This window comes from Mustela nivalis (genome assembly GCF_964662115.1).
Source record: "Mustela nivalis genome assembly, chromosome: 1".
Lineage (NCBI taxonomy): Eukaryota > Metazoa > Chordata > Mammalia > Carnivora > Mustelidae > Mustela > Mustela nivalis.
In genome coordinates, this window is record NC_139020.1 from 20,216,034 (window position 1) to 20,239,264 (window position 23,231).

The following is a 23,231-nucleotide window of genomic DNA, read 5'->3' on the forward strand; positions in this document are numbered from 1 at the left end:
TCACGATGTTGTAGTTTTCCAAGAGGAACAAGAGCTAACACCAATGTCCTAAATGTCACTAATGAGGAAATTAAAGGCAAAAGTCATTAAATAATACGTACATACATATATACATACATACGTAATATTAGATAATACAAGATCATAAGTAGTATTCAGGTTTTCTAAAACAATGTCGTAAGGATACAAAGAAAGAAAGTAAACAATTTGCTTATTGGCACAGAACTTCTGAGGAAATCATTATTCCGAACAGGATGTAATGATTAGGAGTCACAAATGATCCTTAAGGCCACAAAAGTAGATATTTGCAAGGGCTAAAAGGAAAAATGAGAGTTTGATCTGTAATTTCATGAGAAACTATGAGCGAGCCTGTGTGAAAGTATCTTGTTTTCAGATAGATCAGTCCTGAATATGCTGCCTCCAAAGTAAAAGAGTAGTTTAGAAAATTATCAAACGGTTGAGAAAATCATGAGTGGAGAATTAGTGATAATGAGGCCCCAGAGAATGCAGGAGAGAGGGAGAATAAGAACATCCATTAGATTTTTAATAATCACTATTTTTTGTAAAATATTAGAGATAGTAATTGGTGATATCATATTATTTTTTCAAAAAAAAGTGCTTAGGAATAATATAGGTCATATTTAGTGGTAATAATTGGCCCATACCTTTATTATTTGTCTTCAGTGATTCACAACAAGGAGGTCAGGAACTCCAAAAAAACCTACAATAATCATTGATATCTGCATATATAATGATGCAGTAGATGGGGCGCCTGGGTGGCTCAGTGGTTTAACAGGGTCCTGAGATCGAGCCCCATGTGGGGCTCTCTGCTAAGGAGGGGGCCTGCTTCCCTCCTCCCCCTGCTTCTCTGCCTACTTGTGATCTCTCTCTCTGTCAAATAAATAAATAAAAATCTTAAAAAAAAAAAAAAAGATGGGGCGCCTGGGTGGCTCAGTGGGTTAAAGCCTCTGCCTTCGGCTCAGGTCATGATCTCAAGGTCCTGGGAGCAAGCCCCACATCGGGCTCTCTGCTCAGCAGGGAGCCTGCTTCCCCCACTCTGCCTGCCTCTCTGCCTACTTGTGATCTCTCTCTCTCTGTCTAATAAATAAATAAAATCTTTAAAAAAAAAGATGCAGTAGATTATTCTCCATATATATCCCTTTTGGTGAATATTCCTTAAATTTTATCCTCAAATAGTTAAACAGCTTTTTCAAATCTAAAATCAATGTATTTATCTTGTTGACACGAGTAGATGAAATTTGTTTTGTTCTGTTTTATTGGTTTTATTAGTTTGTTTGCTTTCTAGAGGAATATGAATGCCAGAATTATAAAATAAATAATATGAATCATTTGGTCCCAAGCTTATCAACAAAATGGTAGCTTATATAAAAATATGAAATGTTAATTTATTCTTGTGTTGACATTTATTAGTTAAGCAAATTTACTTAAAATATATTTTCCCACGTGATTTTACTTCTATAAGTGAGCTAGATCACTACCATTTAACCAAATTTTCTGAACTTCGGTCAATGAGACATATATCTGGGAAAACTCAGAAAAACTAGAACCTAGAAAAACTCATGCTAATAGTGAGCAAAAAGCACACAGTATTTATATTCTGGGAGTGTTTTGGTGTGATGATAGAAACAGAACAAAGACAGTTATTATTTCACCATGAAAAGTCTGTGGTTGACATTTTTGAGTATTCATCTTGTTTGCATTATTGAACATTAAGAATAAAATTTAAAAAAGAACATTTAGTTACACTGCACATTTAAATGCAGAATATGCTTGTTTTTTTTAAAATCTAATTTGGCTATCATAAAATGACGTGTGCCAAATAAAGCTGGGATTGTTTTCTCAATTTCAGAAATAAGTCCCTGAAAATGTCCAATGGAAGAGCCAAAAACTATAATAAAAATTTATTGATATCCAGGTGTCAGCATGATCCAGTACATGTATCAAATCTACTTTATTATGTAGACTCAAAAAATTACCTCATTCTCTACATGGATAATTTCCACATAAGAATTACAAAAGATAATTAATATGATATAGCTGTTAATAATAAAACATAATACAAATATCATATGCACAGCATATTACTACTTCCAAAATATTTTCACATGTTTTTTTATTGAAATACCTATGCTGTGTAAAGACGTCAATAATTTGTAATCTATCACTGTGGTGCTGGTGAGCCCGTACGTGTCTAAATCCTCTGGGTTCACGGATTCTCATTTTCTCACAAGCTTCTTTCTTTTCTGGTACCCTCGCCATTCTGCATTTGTATCTTTGTTTTAGCTAAATCCTTCTTTTCAAAATTTAAGCTACTTTTTAAATTCCATCTTTAAAAATTGAGCTCACTATCTTGTGATGAGCATGGCCTAATGTATAGAGCTGTCAAACCATTATGCCGTGCACCTGAAACTAATGTAACATTGTGCGCCAACTATACTTCTTCTTCTTCTTCTTCTTCTTCTTTTTTTTTTTTTTTTTTTTAAATGGGGTTCCTTGGGCGCCTGGGTGGTTCAGTGGGTTAAGCCTCTGCCTTCGGCTCAGGTCGTGATCTCAGAGTTCTGGGATTGAGTCCCGCATCGGGCTCTCTGCTCAGCAGGGAGCCTGCTTCCTCCTCTCTCTTTCTCTCTACTCTCTCTCTCTCTCTCTCTGTGTGTGCCTACTTGTGATCTCTCTCTGTCAAATAAATAAAATCTTTTAAAAAAAAAATGGGTTTCCTTAAAATCCCTGTCTTCTCCATAGGTGTCAAACTTCAGAATGTAACATCTATTTGCAGTCCTCAATCTCTTATCTCACTTTCCCTCCTCCACTGTGAAAATCTGGTGTTTCCCCACTGCTGCTCTTAACCTCTTAACCCTAGTGCGGGGTTAAGAGGTTAAAAAAAAATATGTGTTGCTCCTGATTGCTATGTTTTGAATCATGTTTCCGCCCCCTAATTCATATGTTGAAGTCCTACCCCCGACTAGCTCAGAATGTGACCCTATTTGGAAATAGGGTAATGGTAGATCAGACTAGATAAAATGATGCCACAGTAGAGTAGCTTGGACCCCTAATCCGATATGACAGATGTCCTTATAAAAAGGGAAAATTTGGGTGTAAACATGTAACAGGAAGAAAATATGAAGACACAAAGGAAAAAACAGCCATTTATAAGCCAAGGAGACAGGCATGGAATGAATTCTTCTCTCATTGCCTTTGAAAGGGACCAGTATGAAAACAAAACAGGACATGTTGGTTTTGGACTTTGGACTTTGGACTTGATCCCCCAGACCTGTGTGATAATACATTTCTGATATATAAGTCACTCAAGTTTGTGGCACTTTTTTTGTTTTGTTTTGTTTTTTAATAGTAGTTCTACCAAGGTAATATATCGAAGTAACCTGACTTTCTCCTTTCATTTGATTCTCTCAAACTTGTTTGTTTGCTTGCTTGTTATTATTTCCATTTCTTCTTTTGGCAAATGCTAAAACATTTGAGTTTAACAGGGGATCTCACTCATTGCTATGATTCAAAAAGCACATTTTAAATGGTAAAACATGAGTTCCAAACTATATTTCCATAATATTTGTCCCCTGAATTATAAATCCACATATCAGTGCCTCTTGGCTATTTTCATGTAATAGTTCTGTGGGCATTTCACATTCCAGACTAACTGAATTACCTCCTCTCTTTGAGTTCCTTGTCTTTGGTTTTTTACTGCACTGATTGACATCATCATCATCAAAAAAACTGACTATATCAAATACCTGAATACTTTCTTTTACTTCCTTCTCCCTTTGCTATTGCCAGTAAATCACCAAGTTCTTGATTCTGTTTCTTTCTATTAATGTTCCCAGTGCTTTATGGAAGGACAGCATCATCATTCACCTGGGTAACTACTGTACCTTCCCAACTGATCAAACTATATGGAGCAGGAACCCCCAACTGATCAATCTATACGGAGCAGGAACTTTCCCAACTGATCCTCCTCACTGCACCCACAGTGCCATATACCTTTTCTCTCAAAATTGCTAACATTTTGCCAGATTTGTTTTAGCATTCTCTCTCTTCTCCCTCTTCCTTTCTCTATCTACATTATTCATATTATTTGTTATGAAAAATTTTAGAGTATATTACATGTATCATGCACCATTTCCCCTAAGTGCTTCACTGCATATTTATTAAGGAAAAAGGTATTTCCTATGTAACTATAATCCTAAAATTCAAAAAAATTATATTTGACTTAATATTAGCATTTCATTACCTACAGTCACATTTTTAATATAGCACTGCCCCCAACAATATCCTTCAAAGTAATTATTTTTCCCCGTATGTGTTCATGTCTAGAATCTTTTATTGCATTTAGTTGCCATTCACTTTAGTGTTTTTTAATTTGGAATCTTTCCCAACTTTTCTTTGTCTCTCATACAACTGACATTTTTTAAAAATACAAATCACTGGTTTCATTATTTATGTCTTAATTATTGATTTTCTGGGTTTTTTTCATGATTAAGTTGAAGGTTTTAATTTTAGGCTGAAAAAAAAACACTTAAGTGATCTTGTATTCTTCTCAGGATAACATAGCTAGAGGCATATGCTTTAATTAATCTTATTTATCAAGTCGATTTTGATCATGTAGTTAAAGTGTTGAGCAGTTACTATATAGTCACTACTTTATTAATTTTATTTTTTGCATTTAATAAATAATTTAGAGGAGGGATTTGAGACAGTGTTAATATTCTACTACTCATTAAACTTTGACTTTCTAAATTGGGCATTCATTGGTCATCTTTGCCTGAATCATATTTTACTCATCTATTGCTCTTATCATAAAGCTGAACCATTTTAAATGGATAGAAGACCTTTAATGATTTGGCTCCTGTTCAACTGCCTGTTCATTCTCTCGTCATCCTCCCCCCCTTCTATGTATATGCTCATGTTTATTTGGAGACATGGACTATATTTTGCTTACCACTGTTAAAATATTTTGTGCTTTTGCCTATGTATGTGTTTTCGTGTTTTTATATGAAATATATATCCCACCACAGTTGATATTCCTTCATCAAAAACCACAAGGGGCATTTATAAGACTGACAAAACTTTTCTCAGTTTATGGAATCATTCAATATACTAAATGAAAAGAAATACATTAATAAAATAATGTTATTGTCTCATTTACTCATGTGCCAGCTATATGTATTCTGGATTAAAATAGTAAAATCTTATGGGAGAATATTTTCCACTTCCCGTTAAGGAGTCTTTCACATTTGGCTTTTCCTCCTCAATTCCTGATATGTGTACAAGGAATGCACATTTAATTTAATAACTTTAAAATATAATTAAAACTATAAATGTATAGGAATAAAAGGATAATATATCACCAGGCCAATAAAAGTGAACCATTGGATGGCATGCAATATTGTTTGGGCCACTACCTTGTCCCATTAACAAAGATAACACAGAGTTGATTGTCAATTTGACTTCATGATATTTAGTGTGAACTGTTATTTCCTTTTTATCCCCAACATAAGTTGCTGTCATCTTTACTTGTTTGTATTTTGGGCTAAAATTGAATTTCTATTTTAGTTAAAATTTTAATCCTTTATAAACATTAGAGGAGTATCTTTAAATGAAATATTTTAATGTATAAATAAATAACATTTAAGGAAAATAGAGCATTTATTCAGTTAGTTGAACTTCCTGACTTCTCTTACACACACACACACACACACACACACACACATGCACACAGGGAAAATATTTCTGGGCATAAAAATCGGCAGCTGTTTTCTCTGACAAAAAATTGTACACAAAAATCAGGACAGAACAGCTCAGTGCTTTCATTTCGTATCAGATGTTCAGATAGTTTGAGGTGCTGAAGGCACATAGAGAAAAAGCCAATATCGAGTTTGAAAAGCAATTTGAACTTGTTCTGAAGCCATAGCTTGCAATCTGAAGTGTTTTAGTTGATAACCATTTTATATTCTGTCTTGCTCATATCTTTCACTGTCAATATTTCTGACAGTTGGGAGTTTTTTAGAACAAAAATATTCTGTGTCAAGATTCACTTTATATATATTTAACAAGCAGCATTTTACATTCAGAATTTAATCAGAATTTACTACTCAAATAAGGTATCTCCTACTTAAGTAATACAGATACATACACTGATAGAAAAGAAGATAGCCTTCTTCTTACTGGGGAGGTGAAACTTATAATGCACATTTAGTAACTCAACTGGAACACTACTAAAGGTCTCCATATCTAAAATCTCTTAAAAACTTGGGTTTGTGGTTATAAGATTCTAACTTAAAGGTTTATAAAAGAGAGAAAAAACAACAATTACAACAACATAAGTATCTGTATCTTGGTGAAACAATTACTCAATACATTTATTGTGTTCCTTACATATGTAGAGCATTGAAGAGCTATAAAAATTTTCTATGATGTTTTTCAGTTAAAATTTAGTTATGTTTTTATATTTTTAATACAAACATCAGAAAACATTTCTGGTACTCATTTAAAAGTTGTTTGAACTTGTGTACTAAGCATGAGGAATATTTTCTTTTCTTTTACAAAATATTTTACTTATTTGTCTGAGAGAGAGATAGAGCGTGAGCTCGAACAGGGGGAGTGGTGGGCAGAAGGAGAGGGAGAAACAGGCTATCTGATGTGCAAAGAGCCCAAGGTGGGGCTCCATCCCAGACCCTGGGATCATGACCTCCTCAGAAGGCAGACGCTTAACCAACTAAGCCACCCAGGTGTCCCAAAACATAAGTAATAGTTTCATTCTGTGAGAATTTGCTAATACACACACACACACACACACACACACACACATTATATATTTATATATATTATATTATACATAATATAATATATTATATTATACATAATATAATATATTTTTTATATTTGTATATATACATATATATATATATGTATATATATGAAATTGATTAACAACTACTTTCTTTCACTTTCTCTATGGTGGCCACTGTGTGCGTTATGGAAAAACAGGAAAATCCCCGTTTTCCACTTCCAGCTGAAGCATGTTCAGAACCTAGTCTATAGGTCCAGGCTCTGGTAGGCAATGTTATAAAAGAAACACAGTGATTAAAGATCAAAACTCCCAAGAAGTCTTATTGTCTGTTTCTGCTTCTACTTCAAGAGGGCTGTAGTCACAAAGAACTGCTTCAGGCCATCTACCAGCAAACAACCATCAGCCCATGAGAAATCTCACAAACTAAAGGTACAATTCCAGGCCAGAACAAGTAATTAATCTAGAGTGAATGAACATAACCTGACTTCCATTACTCTGTATGCTCACCTGGACAGCACAGAACTTTGTATATCTATCCTTATAATTAGGAACTGAACCCTGCCTATACCTTGTTCTTTGAGATTTGGGGGATATATCGTTATCATGCACATCTTTGTGTCCAATTGATCTTTCTTAATATTCTTCAGTTTCTAGCCAGGATTTTCTATGCTGTATTGTTTTGGTTCTTGGCTCATAATGTTTATTTCAATTTCTCTTAATTGCTCATGTTGGACTGTGATTAACACATTTTCATGTCATTTATTGGACTCCTTGAGACAAGATGTTGTATCTTCTTCGTTGATACTTCATCCTTTGATGTTTTACGTCTGTATGAATTCATAATATTTCTTTGCCAATCTTTATTCTGTGTTAACAAAACCATGATGTATAAAAGCTGGCCCCAAATATTTCTGATCAATATTAGGATTTAGAGTAAGATAAATAATATATAGATAATATTGCAGCATCTCTCCAAATCAGAAAAAAAATTGCAATACGTATAAACTATTTCACATTTAGCTAAATTTGCCTTACATGATTTCTGAGTAAGCATAAATTTTACAAAAAGGGATAAATACCAAGCATGAAAATTGTAAGGCCAAGGATTGACACTGCCTTATTTCACACCATATGAAAAAGTATGAGTTTATTGTTTATCTTTGACAAAGTGATACTAACTTTACAGTATTTGATCTCCAAAATGGCTGAAAAACATATTTTCAAGTTTAAAATAATTCTAGATTATTTGTATTTTGTAAATTACTCAAGTAAAATGAGTGTGTTCTTGTTGAAAGATATATGAGCACATTCAGGAGTGTTTTGAATGAAACCACATTTCCTTCAGAGTTAACCATATTAACTATAACAACTATAGCTTAATGGCTTCATTTATTTTTCTATATAATTTTGCAATATTTACAGTTATTTATAGATACTTAGGTTACATATTTTATTTTGAATTATATTTTATTTACTCAAAGATGACCTTTTTATATCAATTAACACTACGTCTTAGAGGATTTTTTTCATCTATTTACATATAACTGCAATCATTCTATTGGTTATCAATTTTAATTTTTTAATGACCCCCCCACTAAAGGTCACTTATATCAAGCATACCGTTTTTTTCAATATTGGAAACAGTCGTGCTTCACATCGTGCATATATGTGAGAGTATGTATTTTCACATTAGAGTCTTTTTGCTAATCTGACTAGTGAAAATCACATCTCATGATTTAATTTACACTTATTTTTATACCTATTATTTCAGTCCATTCAGGCTATGATAGCAAAGTACTGTAAACTGGACAGTTCATAAACATTTATTTCTCATAGTCCTGGAGGCTGGGAAGTCTGGCAGATAAGGTATCTGGTGAAGGCTTTTTCTGGGAAATAGACTGCTGAAGTCTGTGTCCTCAGGCAATGCAAAAGACAAACTACCTGTCTGGGGCTTTTTTTTTTTTTTAACAAGAACAGTAATCCCATTCATGAGGGCTCCACACTCAGGACCTAAGCAACTCCAGAAGACTCCACTTCCTAAGATTATCACTTTGGGCATTAAGTTTTCAATATATGAATTTTGAGGATACACAAACATTCAGACTATACATTTACAATTCATATATGAAACTTCTTTTTGTGTTTTTGCAATTTTTCCCAATAGGTTATAAGTATTTCTCATATATTCCTTGTTGGAATTTTTTTTTTTTTAAGATTTTTTATTTATTTACTTGGCCGACAGAAACCACAAGCAGGAAGAAAAGCAGGCAGAGGGAGAGAGAGGGGGAAGCAGGTTCCTAGCTGAGCAGAGAGCCTGATGCGGGGCTTGATCCCAGGACCCTGAGATCATGACCTGAGCCAAAGGCAGAGGCTTAAGCCACTGAGCCACCTAGGCGCCCCTGGAATTTTTTCATATCAGAATAATTTTCGTAAATTATTTTTACTTTTATCTATGGTGTAAACATTTTCCCCTAGCGTGACTTGGGTTTGGGGATGTATTTCTGCAGAGGAGCGGATCTGAAATATTCACAAAACTGCACTTTGGGACATTTAAGTCTTACAGATGTCTCAGTTTACTAAAAAACAAGCTCAAATAACACATTTTCTGCAGACCATGTCAGAAAATGTTGAACTGGGAAACATTCCATTTGTGCATCTTTTCCCTATTTCCTGTGTCTACATAAAAACTTGCTTGCATGGCAGTTAAATTATATCTTGCTTGTCCGTGGTACATATCTGACCTGATATAAGAAATAAACACCAAGGATACTGGAGTCACCATAGAGAAGGATATTTACTCTAGACAGATGTCTTATTCTCAGTAGAATTTATGAGTTAGTATTCTACCAGTGATGTATTGAGGCACTGGAATTTGAAGTTAGTCTCTTATTACAATACCATCTAGACTTTTCTGATTATTAAATTTCTATTCCTCAGTTACTGAAATTTCTCCTACATAAATTGTTGCTAATTTATGTAAAAAGATACCACTGGCATCTATAAGTTAAAGATTTTATTGATTAATAAATTACATTATTTGATTGGTTTAGGTGTGTTAAGTGCATGAGGTCTTAATAAACTTCTGCTTTGCCATTTTTTGTTTTTTAAATTTATTTTTATTTTAAATCTATGTATAGATTTATCATAAGGGTTCTGTGAGCTTTCTATTAAATGCTGGAAAGCTTTTTATTTTTAATCTCTATTACTGGTTTCCTATTGTTGCATAGCAAATTCTGACAAATTTAGTAGCTTAAATCAATACACATTTATTAGCTCAGTTTCTGTGGACCAGAAGTCTGCACACAGGATGGCTAAGTCCTCTGCTCAGCAACTCATAAGGCTGAAATCAAGATGTTAGCCAATCAGCAAAATCATCAGCAGTGCTGCATTCTTTCTCACTAAATGATTATCCACAGAAATCAGTTCCTTGTAGGTGTAGAAGTAAGGTTCTCACTTGCGAGAGGCCACTTGCTGTTCCCTGCTACATGTCTCCCTCCAAAATATGGTAGTTTGCTTCTTTAGGATCAACAGAAGAAAGCCTGCCACTGCTCGCAATCTGTCTTCTGTCTTTTAAGTACTCACCTCATTATGTCAGACTAATATGAAATAATCTTTCTCTGATGAAGTGAAAGCCAACTATTTAGAGACCTAAAGTTACACTTGCAAAGTTCCTTCACTTTTGCTGTATAACACAATCATCTTCTGCTACACTCACTCTTAAGGGGAGGGATTACAGAGGAGGTATATTTCCATTTTTTTCCTCTAGAAGTCATTTATTTTGATTTATCCTATGAATTAATTCACAAATTTCAATACATTGACCATATTTCCTTAATAATTCTATTGCACTATTGTATATGTGTAAATATTTTCTCTAATTGCTTAACACTTATATTATTTGTTCCCGCTCCCTTCTTCATTTGTACACTTGACTTTTATTCTTTGTACTAACCCAATTATCCTTGAATATCCAGTATATAATATTCACTGAGTTAACCCCCTCTGTCAACTACTGAGTCAACCTCTGTCAACTACTTTGTCTGATGGATGTACTGGAGCTTTTGTGGCTAACTGTGCAATTGTGTGTGTGTGTGTGTGTGTGTGTGTGTGTGTGTTTCTTTTTTAATGAGATGTTGGGTTCAACTTGATTTAAACTTGAAGAAAATTTCAGCATGCCAATGGTCTTATATAGACTCATACTTAGCAGGTATATTTCAGACTCCAATCAAGAACCCTTAATGTATTCCAATGAATAATCAATAAGAAATCTAAAATATTCTTCCTACAACTGTATGATTCTTCTTCTTCTTATATGTCTTGCCCTGCCAATTCCATCAGCTTTAGTGGCCTCCTAAGCTCACTGAGGTTGGGTGTTTCATTTGGGATTTATTTTCCTGCTTCCAGATTCAAAAGTCTTTTTCAGAAAGAATGCCAAGTTTATTAAGGGGTAACCTTGGAGTTCATCTCATGCAATTAACTTTTGCCAAAGAATATAGTTCAGCAAATCAATTGTTCAATTACTAAAAATAGTTGGCTCATATGCTTTGTCCAATTTTTAGGATGACTTTTTCTAGACAGTAAATCTGGTGTCAGTTTTCTGTCATGGTAGAAAGAGGAAATCCTACAATGATATATAGTCAGAAAAAACATTTCAAAGGATATACTTGATAAATTCTCCAAGATTACACAAATTAACATCATAATTGAAACAAAATATATAATCATTGATAATTGATTTGCCACAACCCTGAGGATTCCTGAAACATTGAGTAGAGATTGAAAAAAATTAATGTTTTTATAGAATCCTCCACGTAGGTGGATATTGATTAGAATGATAATTCCCTAAAGTAGGGGCATCTGCGTGGTTCAGTTGGTTGGGCATCCAACTTTTGATCTCAGAGTCTTGATCTCAGGGTTGTGAGTTCAGGTTGGGCTCCACCCTGTGGGCATGGAGTCTACTTAAAATAGTGATAATAATAATAATAATAATTCCCTAAAGTAGATGGGACTTTTTGTTTCAACTGATTTGAAGATAAAAAGTGGATACATTTGAGTAAGGATTCAGTCATGAGAAGTAGATTATGATTTCCATACAGTTTACAGTGCTCCACTAGGCACTAATTGAGGATAAAAGCCTAGATGAAAACCTAGTTGGTTAGTGAGAGTTAAAATCTGGTCTCAAGACTTGAGGAAAGAATCACAAATGGAATGGAAAGCTAAACCATCTAGAATTGGAAGAAATGATTTTTTTTAATTTTATTTATTTATTTGTCAGAGAGAGAGCGAGCGAGAGCGAGCACAGGCAGACAGAGTGGAAGGCAGAGTCAGAGGGAGAAGCAGGCTCCCTGCAGAGCAAGGATCCCGATGTGGGACTCGATCCCAGGATGCTGGGATAATGACCTGAGCCGAAGGCAGCTGCTTAACCAACTGAGCCACCCAGGCGTCCCTGGAAGACATGATTCTTTATGCATTTCCTATACTATCCTTAGTTCCAATGAAATGCTCTGGAGCAGACACAAAATTTCTCCTTAACAAGTCATCCTTTAAACTCTATCCATAAATTTTTGTTTTTGTTTGTTCCACATTTTTCTTCTTGTTTAATGTATATTTTTTAAACAATGCCTGCAGTCTGATTAGTAGCCACTCTCTCCTTTGTATTTTGTGCTCAAAAGAAATGATTTTGTTTCATACTTAACTGGGCTTTATCCACTTCCAAAGACTCCTGTACTTCACTCCTTTTGCTTTCTCATGAACTATCTTGGTATACTCATGAACTATCTTGGTATACTCTGCTGGTCAAAAGCAGAATTTTAGAATCAAATGGTCAGATGGCATCCCTGATAGCTAACAGAAAACATTTTTGCCATTAATTTTGGAGATATGTTTAGTTTCATATACATGTTCGTGGGTGGAGTGGTGGTGGTTCTTGTCATAAAAAGAAAAAATGTATACTAAATAATATTATACTTAAAAGCTGTTTTCTAGTATATAAATTCTGAAGATTTTAGCAAGAGAAATTATTTTTAGCAAAATCTACCATAGGATCAATATGAAGTAGAATAAAAACACAACATCCAGTTGAACCGGCACCAGAGTGTTCAGAAATTCCAGAATCCTGATTTTAATTTCCCTGAGGCTCCTGGGTGGCTCAGTTGGTTGAACATCTGACTTGGAGGATCTTGGGATGGAGCTCTGTCCCTCCCCATCATTCTCGCTCACTCTCTCTCTCTTTCTAAAATAAATAAATACAATTTTTAAAAAAGTTTTCCTCTTTTCAGTGGTCTCAGAAAAGTTTGAAAACCACTACTGGGGCAGATAAAACACTAGTCTAAATTCAGAAAGCATGTGTTATAATCCTGACAGCCCCCTTGAACTGTTCCGGCTTTGTCAAATCAGTTGACCTCTGTGGAACTCAGCTTCTTCATTAGTCAAATAAATTGGCAAGAATAAGAAGAATGCAGGTGGCTTCCATATTCTTCCCTAGCTATGGAACTGTACCAATATGATCTATGTGTAATTACTTACAAAAAATAGAAATATTTAAGACTTTGGCAATATAGATGAATAGTCAATGGCTATAATACATAGTAACTGAATCATTTCTTAAAAATTCCCATTGTAAATTCATAATGGCCTATTATGGACAAAAATTAATCTTCATATGATCTAGAGTATGACTTTTTAAAAAAGCTTTTTTTTTTCCTTATTTGAGAGTGAGAGAGAGAGAGATCATGAGCAAGTGGGAGGAGACAGAGGGAGAGGGAGAAGCAGACTTCTCACTGAGCAGGGAGCCTGATGTGGGGCTTGATCCCAGGACCCTGAGATCATGATCTGAGCCAGAGATAGATGCTTAACCAAGTGAATCACCCAAGCACGCCTAGAACTTGACATTTTAAGTATGGTTTGTCTCATATTCATCTTATGCAGGGTGAAAGTGATCTCAAGAGAATCTGGAACTTTCATCATATCACTATTAATGTAACATCACTTTTTTTTAATAAGAAACTGTGGATATGACTTGAGTTTAATAATATGTTTTGAGAGTAACTAGAGGACTGACTTTTTAAAAATTCATAAACAATCATCTAGAGAGGGCTATTATTGCTCATTTTGATTTTGAAGTTTAAAGACCTCTACATATCTGACACCACCTATATACCTATACATACCATCTTTCTATGTATCTGTGTAGCTATCACCTATCTATCTATCTATCATCTATCAATTAATCCATCTATCGTCTAAGTAGGTAGATAGCTTAATTATATGTAGACCCACATGTACCAGGAAGAGCTAGCTAAGTATATCTTTTCAGCATCAGTAATATCAATATAGTGATAATGGGTTTATTTAACTAACTAGAAAGTTAACTCACCCTTAAGTGAATGGAATACACAATAAGTTTTAAGAAGAACATAGTCTTGAACTTTTAGACACTGTCAAAAACAGGTGAGTGGATGGAATGGGATGCACTAAGGTAGGTAAATGTGTATCAAGGAAATTGTGAACTGTGTCTCTGGCAAGGAAGAGGGTCATAGGAGATTTAAGGCACCTCAAACAAATAATAGTTGTCTTATCTAATGTCTCCTCAGACTCAACCTGGTATTTATTTTTAATTCACTTTCAAAAGAATGTGTGTGGGGGCGCCTGGGTGGCTCAGTGGGTTAAACCCCTGCCTTCTGCTCAGGTCATGATCTCAGGGTGGGATCAAGTCCCTCATCGGGCTCTCTGCTCAGCAGGGAGTCTGCTTCCCTCTCTCTCTGCCTGCCTCTCCATCTACTTGTGATTTCTGTCAAATAAATACATAAAATCTTTAAAAAAAAAAAAAAAAGAATGTGTATGTGTGTTTTTTGTTGTTGTTGTTGTTTGTTTGTTTGTGGGTTTTTTTGCATGGCTACAAATAGTTTTTTGTTTCCATTTTTATGTTTTTTTGTTTGTTTGCTTGGTTTTGTTTGTTTTGTTTTGTTTTTTTAGTTTTGCCTTCCATAAAGGTTTCCTATTCCTGGTTTCACTCATTCATTCAAGTCTACAAATACGTAGTAAGCACCATATAAGTCACACAGTGTTCTAAGCACTGCTGACAGAACAAAGACCAAAACTTATAAAGCTCCCCACTCCCATGGAATTTATGTTCTGGCACATTCTTAGATGCCAGTGCTTAATTATGACTGCTGAATGGGACACTTCTCATAGATGGAAGAAAGCGTATACATCTCCTTTTTTCTTCTGTATTTCATTCCTATTCCACTTCATTAAATTTTGTATAGACTCATTTCCTCCCTATCATGGGAAGCCCTCTGCCTACTTTGGATTATATTTATTTTCCTTGCTTGAGATATCTAAACTGTTTCCATCCGCATTGAAAACCTATCTGCAACATACTTCAGACTTGCAGCTTCTTGCAGTACAAACTTCTTTAAAGTTAACATTGTTTCATCCTTTTGTTTAAACATACTGAGTTCTCTTATTTTTGCATGTGTCCCAGTACAATTGAATTGAATAATAATATATTGGAACAGAAATAGCTGACTTTTTCATGACAGATGTAAAGAGATTTCTGATGAGCATGGAGCTTCATTTTATACTTGAATTTACATGGCTTAATAGGCTCCTTTATTCCTCCCAAACATCTTTTCATTGAAAGTTTTGGTGTTTAAACACAAACTTAAGATTAATTAAATCAAAAGATGTCTTCTTTTAGCTAGGTTCTATTTGAATCTCTGAAATACTCCTAGAGATGTGGAGATTCTCCTCCGTCTTTGAGCTATAAACCATGCTGCAGCTGCTGGGTATATAAATATCCTGGAGTCACCCAGGTTTGTGGTGAGAAGGAAACTTTTGGCAGCAAGAAATATCTGTTTGCCAGCCCAGAGTTCCTCCGTGTATGGGCCGCCTCCTGATTTCTTACCATATAGCCAGTTTCCAGTGGCTGTGTAATCACCAAGCACAATACAAGATCAAAACAAATATGTCCTTAGGTTGATATTTTTCAATTTTTCCACCCAGCAGGTAAGCAAACATTCGTCAATTTTCTCAGAGTGAGCTCACTTCCAATTTCGAGGAACTGATTATTTGAACACACTAGAAAGGGAAGATGGAGGTCCAGGTTACACAGTGGTTACTACTTTGTTGAAGCCTCTTTGAGGTTTCTCCCAGAAGGAAAACTGCAAAGGAACCCCACTGTGCCAGCCTGTCGCCGGTGGTTTGTACACACATTACTGTTCTGTGGAGTTCCAACAGTGCCTTTGCCCCTGAGCTTGATCTTAGGACCTCAGATAAAACATCACCCGTGTGTTCAACCGGTTGCTCAATGCTTTTATTCATTTCTCTAAAATAACACTCCAGTATAAAGCATATGAGTAATAGGAATAAAATTATTTCTGCATATCCACACATCTATGAACAAGGGCAACATTAAATTTTGCCCTTTTTCATGTATACTCTATGGAAGAAGTGCCAATATATAAAAGATTTATTTTCACATTTCATCTTAAATACTCTTTTATCACTAAATTCAGGATAAAGATATTGCTAGTTATATATGTGCCTTCCCTGACCATAGGTCTTTTAAAGGAAGAAAATGTGTCTAGACATCTTTGATCCAAAAAAATCACTACCAATATTTACTATACCTTGTAGTAAGTATTCAATAACTATTTCTTTGTGTCTTTAACAGTTAGGAATAGTTGGAAATCAGATATATTTCTATATAGGAGAATCTATATACATTCTCACATATTCATGTGTGTAACAATCTTTCCATATCACCATCAATATTTTTTTTCATATCTATTTACTTTATTATGGTTTTATATTTTAAAACTCATGGTGAGGAGTGCCTGGGTGGTTCAGTCAGTTAAGCATTTGCCTTTGGCTTGGGTCATGATCCCAGGGTCCTAAGCTGATACCCCACCTTAGACTCCCTACTCAGCAGGGAGTCTGCTTCTCCCTCTGCCTCTCCCCCTCACTTGTGCATTTGCCTTCTCTCTCTCTCTCTCTCTCTCTCTCTCTCTCCCTTGCTTTCTCTGTCTGAAATAAATAAATAAATCTGTTATCATTTCATCTCTACTCCTTTGCTTACTGGAAAAAGAGAAATGGCTTTTTTTTTTTTTTAATTTGAAGATGACAGTTAAATATATTTTTTCTTGAAAAATATCTATTTTTAAGATTTCATTTTACTTATTTATTAGAGATATATAGAGAAAAAGAGAAAGATAGAGAAATACAGAGTTAGAGTGCACACAAGCAGGAGGAGTGTGCACACAAGACAGGCACAGGAGAAGCATGCTCTCTGCTGAGCAAGGAGCCTGATGAAAGACTAGATCCCAGGGTCCTGAGATCATGAGTGGAAGGCAGTCACTTAACCAACAGAGCCACACTGGCATCACACTGAAAAAATATTTAAAACAAGTTTGAATTTCCTTCAATCAGTACGTCCTGACTTAATCCCTAGAAAACCCACTGTAGCCCTGGAACAACCCTTTTTTCTTGGATGTTTTATTATCCACACATACGTCATGATGTCATCCACTCTTTTTCTTCAAATAACATCAACATGTGAATGATATCCAAAATGATGTTTTCAATTGTGAAACCTTGCTATAACTACATACTTCTATAAACAATGTACTCATTGTCACTAATTATATATCCAAAAGGCAGCTTAAGCTAAATTGTTAGAAAAACAAACTACTACTCTTTCCTTGAAACCTACTTCTCACATTCTTCCCTATCATACCAATGGCAACTTCATTTTACATTGCTCATTCCAAAACATTATCACTTTCCTTAAATATTCACTTTCTCTTATTGTATATATTTAATCTTTCAGCAAATTCCACTTTTTCTACTTTCAGAAATATCCACTGTTGACCATCAACTACAAACTCCAATGCTATTGCCCAAGGTACAAATACTATTTCTCATTTGATTTCTGTAGTGGGTTCTTAACTGAACTTTATGCTTCTACCTTTCACTTACTACAGTATAATTTCAAAATAGGAGACATATTATTTTAAGAAAGATGATGTCAGCCATCCTATCAAAATTCTGTAATTACTTCATATTTCGTGTACTATAAAATTAAAGTTCTTACAATTGTTCTTGAGCTTCTTCAAGGTCTATTCCTGTACAATATATATTCATATAAATATATATATTCATATATACATAAATGAGTGGAACTGTCATATATATTAAACATAATATATAAAATATACATATGAAATACATATATTCACATATATAAATTCCACATATATATTTCATACATATATATTTCATACATATACACAGATTCCCACACCTATATATACACAATATATATATTATATATGTGTGTATACCCCATATTTTATAAATATACCAGGCATGCTTTTTATTAGTTTAATCTTTAAGTGTTATCTTGTATGATGTTCTCTAAGTATTGCACATTTAGTGATTTTCTAAACACAAAATGTAGTTTTAACCTGAGGTTTTATTACTCAATGAAAAGAAGCTTCATTTAAAACTCAATGTTGGCTCTCCTCTGTGAGGCACAACTATTGAAGATATTTTTACAGAGCTGGAATCCCTGAGAGAAAAGAGACATTGAATCCTAAGTAATAGGGGTCACATATTGATACTTAAGTATGAATAAAAAGGTAGAGACATTATTGTACTAGGAGGGTACGTGGCAAATAGGAGGGTAGGTAGAACCACAGAGAACAGTGGAGATGGTTATTAAAACAGTATTCGGAAGGACAAGACAAATTGGCAAACAATAGCATATTGCTCAATCTATTCAAACAAAAGAAATTAAGAACCAATAATGAGGAGCCTTCAGAAGACATTCTAATAAAATGTCATATATATACAATGGAATACTATGCAGCCATCAAAAGAAATGAAATCTTGCCATTTGCGACAACATGGATGGAACTAGAGCATATCATGCTTAGCGAAATAAGTCAAGCAGAGAAAAACAACTATCATATGATCTCCCTGATATGAGGAAGTGGTCATGCAACATGGGGGCTTAAGTGGGTAGGAGAAGAATCAATGAAACAAGATGGGATTGGGAGGGAGACAAACCATAAGTGACTCTTAATCTCACAAAACCAACTGAGGGTTGCTGGGGGGAGGGGGTTTGGGAGAAGGGGGTGGGATTATGGACATTGGGGAGGGTATGTGCTTTGGTGAGTGCTGTGAAGTGTGTAAACCTGGTGATTCACAGACCTGTACCCCTGGGGATAAAAATATATGTTTATATGTTTATAAAAAATTAAAAAAAAAATGTCATGACCCTTGTCCAGGTGCTGAGCTTGAATCAATATTCAGATTCTACATGAATGGCCAAATCCCCATGAGAAATGACCCAACAACACAAAGGCAAATGTATCCTGTGATGATTCTGGCAATTTCCTCCATAGGATTCTAAGCCATTTAATCCTCTTGAAAAAAAATCTTTCAAGGACACTTAGAAGTAAAATCCCAATTGAATTTGATACTGAAGTATCAAAATCATTGATACTGAAGTACTTGTAGTGTTTCACAGCAACATTTACATTTGGGGGATAAGCATGTTGGGTTGCAAATGAATCCAGTATTCATCACACACACACACACACACACACTCAAATACACATAGACATACATAAAATTTATGAGTGTAATGAACAGACTTGAAAATTGACAGATCTCCACATAATGCTGAGTCTACAGAGAGATATTGTAGTAGAGATAGTGAAGTGAAGCCAGTGAAACTACCTTTACCCTTCATTAAAATTTGTCCAGAAAAGCAAGATGTGGCAAACACATCAGAGGCCTTGTAAAATGTATGTTGCCCTAAAGGCTGGAAATAACCTTATAAATATTCAGATGCCCAATACATCACTTAAGTTTTTAAAAATTCACTTATCAGGAGCATGCTTCTGAAAAGTGCAAAGAAAATTCTTGCATTACATAATTTCTCTCCCTTGTCCCTGGTAGTTTTTTTTTTTTTTCTTTTTTACTTCTTGAAAGGTACAAAGAAAATTCTTGCATTACATAACTTCTCCCCTAAAAAAAAAAAAAAAAAAAAAAAAAAAAAACCACAACACCTGAGGCTTTATCAGTTTTGGAGATAGCATATTCCACATCTCCGGTTGCTGTTCAGATGCATTTACTGAGTATTAAAAAAGGTTGTCAGATTTCTTGGGGTCCAGATCAAGAAAGTCTCTGCAAAATGTCTATGGGATGGTGTACATAGCTCTGTTTTTCCTTTCCTATAGTCCAGGAAATCCTATATCTTAGAGTTAGTGATCTGTGGTGAGAAAAGATCTTGTGCAAGGTTTATAGCAAACCTCAAATTCAGCTGAATCATGTAGGTCTCTAGTTAAGAAACAAGGTTGATTCAAATTAAAACCACATTGAGATATCACCTTACACCAGTAGAATGGCCAAAATTAGCAAGACAGGAAACAACATGTGTTGGAGGAGATGTGGAGAAAGGGGAACCCTCTTACACTGTTGGTGGGAATGCAAGTTGGTAAAGCCTCTTTGGAGAACAGTGTGGAGATTCTTCAAGAAATTAAAAATAAAACTTCCCTATGACTCTGCAATTGAACTACTGGGTATTTACCCCAAAGATACAGATGTTGTGAAAAGAAGGGCCATCTGTACCCCAATGTTTATAGCAGCAATGGCCACGGTCACCAAACTGTGGAAAGAACCAAGATGCCCTTCAACGGGCGAATGGGTAAGGAAGATGTGGTCCATATACACTATGGAGTATTATGCCTCCATCAGAAAGGACGAATACCCAACTTTTGTAGCATCATGGACGGGACTGGAAGAGATTATGCTGAGTGAAATAAGTCAAGCACAGAGAGTCAATTATCATATGGTTTCACTTATTTGTGGAGCATAACAAATAGCATGGAGGACATGGGGAGATAGAGAGAAGGAAGTTGGGGGAAATTGGAAGGGGAGGTGAACCATGAGAGACTATGGACTCTGAAAAACAATCTGAGGGTTTTGAAGGGGCGGGGGGTGGTAGGTTGGGGTACCAGGTGGTGGGCATTATAGAGGGAACGTATTGCATAGAGCACTGGGTGTGGTGCAAAAATAATGAATACTGTTATGCTGAAAATAAATAAAAAATAAATTAAAAAAAAAAAACAAGGTTGAATCATTTGCAGCAGAGATTTATATAGTTTCAATAGTGCGGCAGTGTCCTGGTAGAGATGGAATATCTAACAAATACAAGTGACCGTGTAGCAGGGATTTCCCATCATTTGGGTATGGTCAATCCCTCCAAGTCATTATATATTGAATTAGCCCAATGATAATCTATGTCAAGCTTATATCCAAGACATCAGTTTTTTGAATTTTACAATTAAGCTCTCCAAGTAGATTTTGACCACCATGTCAACTACATTGCTGCCCACTGTCTCTCCATTAGTTCATGCCTAGAGCCGCATTGATAATAGTGGTTGAGGTCTAGAGAGGTTTAATCGGTTTTGTGACTAAGAGAGAAGGATAAAAGTCAAATTTGGTTCATAGACATGTTGATTTATTGTGGATGCAAGCTCGGGTGGCTTTATGAGATGACATTGGGGGCAAACACCATCTTTCATTTGGTGTGAGAGAAAAATGTGGTCCAAGCTTAACATATACACAAACTTGGGGAGTTTTGAATGTTGCTTTGGGATTACCAAAGGCATGGAAGCACAAAGATGAAAAAACTACCAGGGACAAGAATTTCTGCATAAGAGGCATGTGGATGGACCTATGTATGTGGGAATAAAGTGTAAAACTCATTTATTGCCTTTTAGCAAAAACTTCACTTCTTAAATGGAATAGTCACTAAACAATGAAATAGGCAAAGTGATGTCAGCTGGTCATTCACTAGTACAGAGCAGGGACACAGGACTCATCTTTGGAGAACACAGATGTTAAGAATGCAGGTTCTGCATAACTGCAAAAGCCTGGGCTCTATTCAGCAAGGCTGTTCCAGCTGCACCACCGATGGATATCAAACTGGCCAGTGATAGTCACCATTGCTGAGCCCCTTACAGAACATCATTCCTCAAAGAGGACTAACCAGCTGCTTTGGAACACTGAAGTAATCAACTAGAATAGCATTCAGCAAGAAATGGCAGTGATTTATCTTGCTTGAAATTAACATATATTAAGGAATCTGTTTGTCTTTCCTGACTTGAGGGCTTAAGCCCTCAGTACCACTTTCTACGGATTTACAGTGTTTATTTAACACAAGATCCTGCATAATATTGCATTGAACAAGAAACACAACTTCTAGAAAAAGGTGTGTAGAAGTGGGCACATGCTATTGGGATCCATTAAATGGTATGTGAAACTGACACAGGCTTTCTCATTACAGAGACAATCTTTAAAAGTTCAAAAAAATTGCAAGCTAGTTGATGTTACCTTGGTAGCTTGAAATTGGCCACAGTGGGAGTATTTATGATGTGGAAACTGGCACATGCTATATATCAGGACTTTCCCCCACACAAAGTATTGATGGTTATACATTTTCCAGAACAGGACTGGATCTTCCAGTCTCATCATATCATGCTACTCAGAAGCTGATGGCCTAATAAATAGATGAAAATCCCTTTTAAGACTGTATTTGAGGAATCATCATTAAAGTATTCTGGATCCAGCAACGGAGGTGTTATTTCATTTATCTTCCTCTTGAGAGATTCTCCATAAAATATATTAACCAGAGTGTTGGAATAGACAATTCCACAAATGTTGATTTCAACACATGCAGCTAGAATTTCTGAGCAGCACATGTGGTGGTCTGCAATAGTATGCTGCTTAGGTCCCTCAATAGAATAGAGGCATTCATCCTACTTGTTGAGGATGTTGACTGCTGATGAGCTGAACCCTTCTCCAGTAATTTCTATCAGCTGCACAAATCTTTTTCATCCAGGGTTTCTCCCCAATGAGTGGATATCTAAGGGTTACCTTCATCCAATGATTGGACAAAGCATTGGGACCCAAAGTCCCAATTTCTGCATCATTTGAAATAGTTTTATACATCTTTCCCTGCTCCAGGTCTTCCCATAGAATGATTTATAATTCAAATTCTTCCTCTGCCTGATGTTTGCAGTGGTTATTCCTGAGACCACCTCCCAATACATTTTCTTCTCTCAAATTTCAGAAAAGCAGAATATGTTTTCTGGGGAATTTGATCTATGCCAGATCTTAATACAACCTTTGATGTTTGTGTTTATTTGACAGCTGATGATAAAATATATTGTCTATATAAATTATTACATTGTATTTTTTCAAATTTTGTTAATTCTACAAACAAATGCTTAAAACATATAAAATTGTTATGGCTTATTTCAGTGAGCAATTAACTCAATATTTATTGAACTTATGACACTGACAAGTCCTGGGAAGGACATGCTCAAAGTTGGTG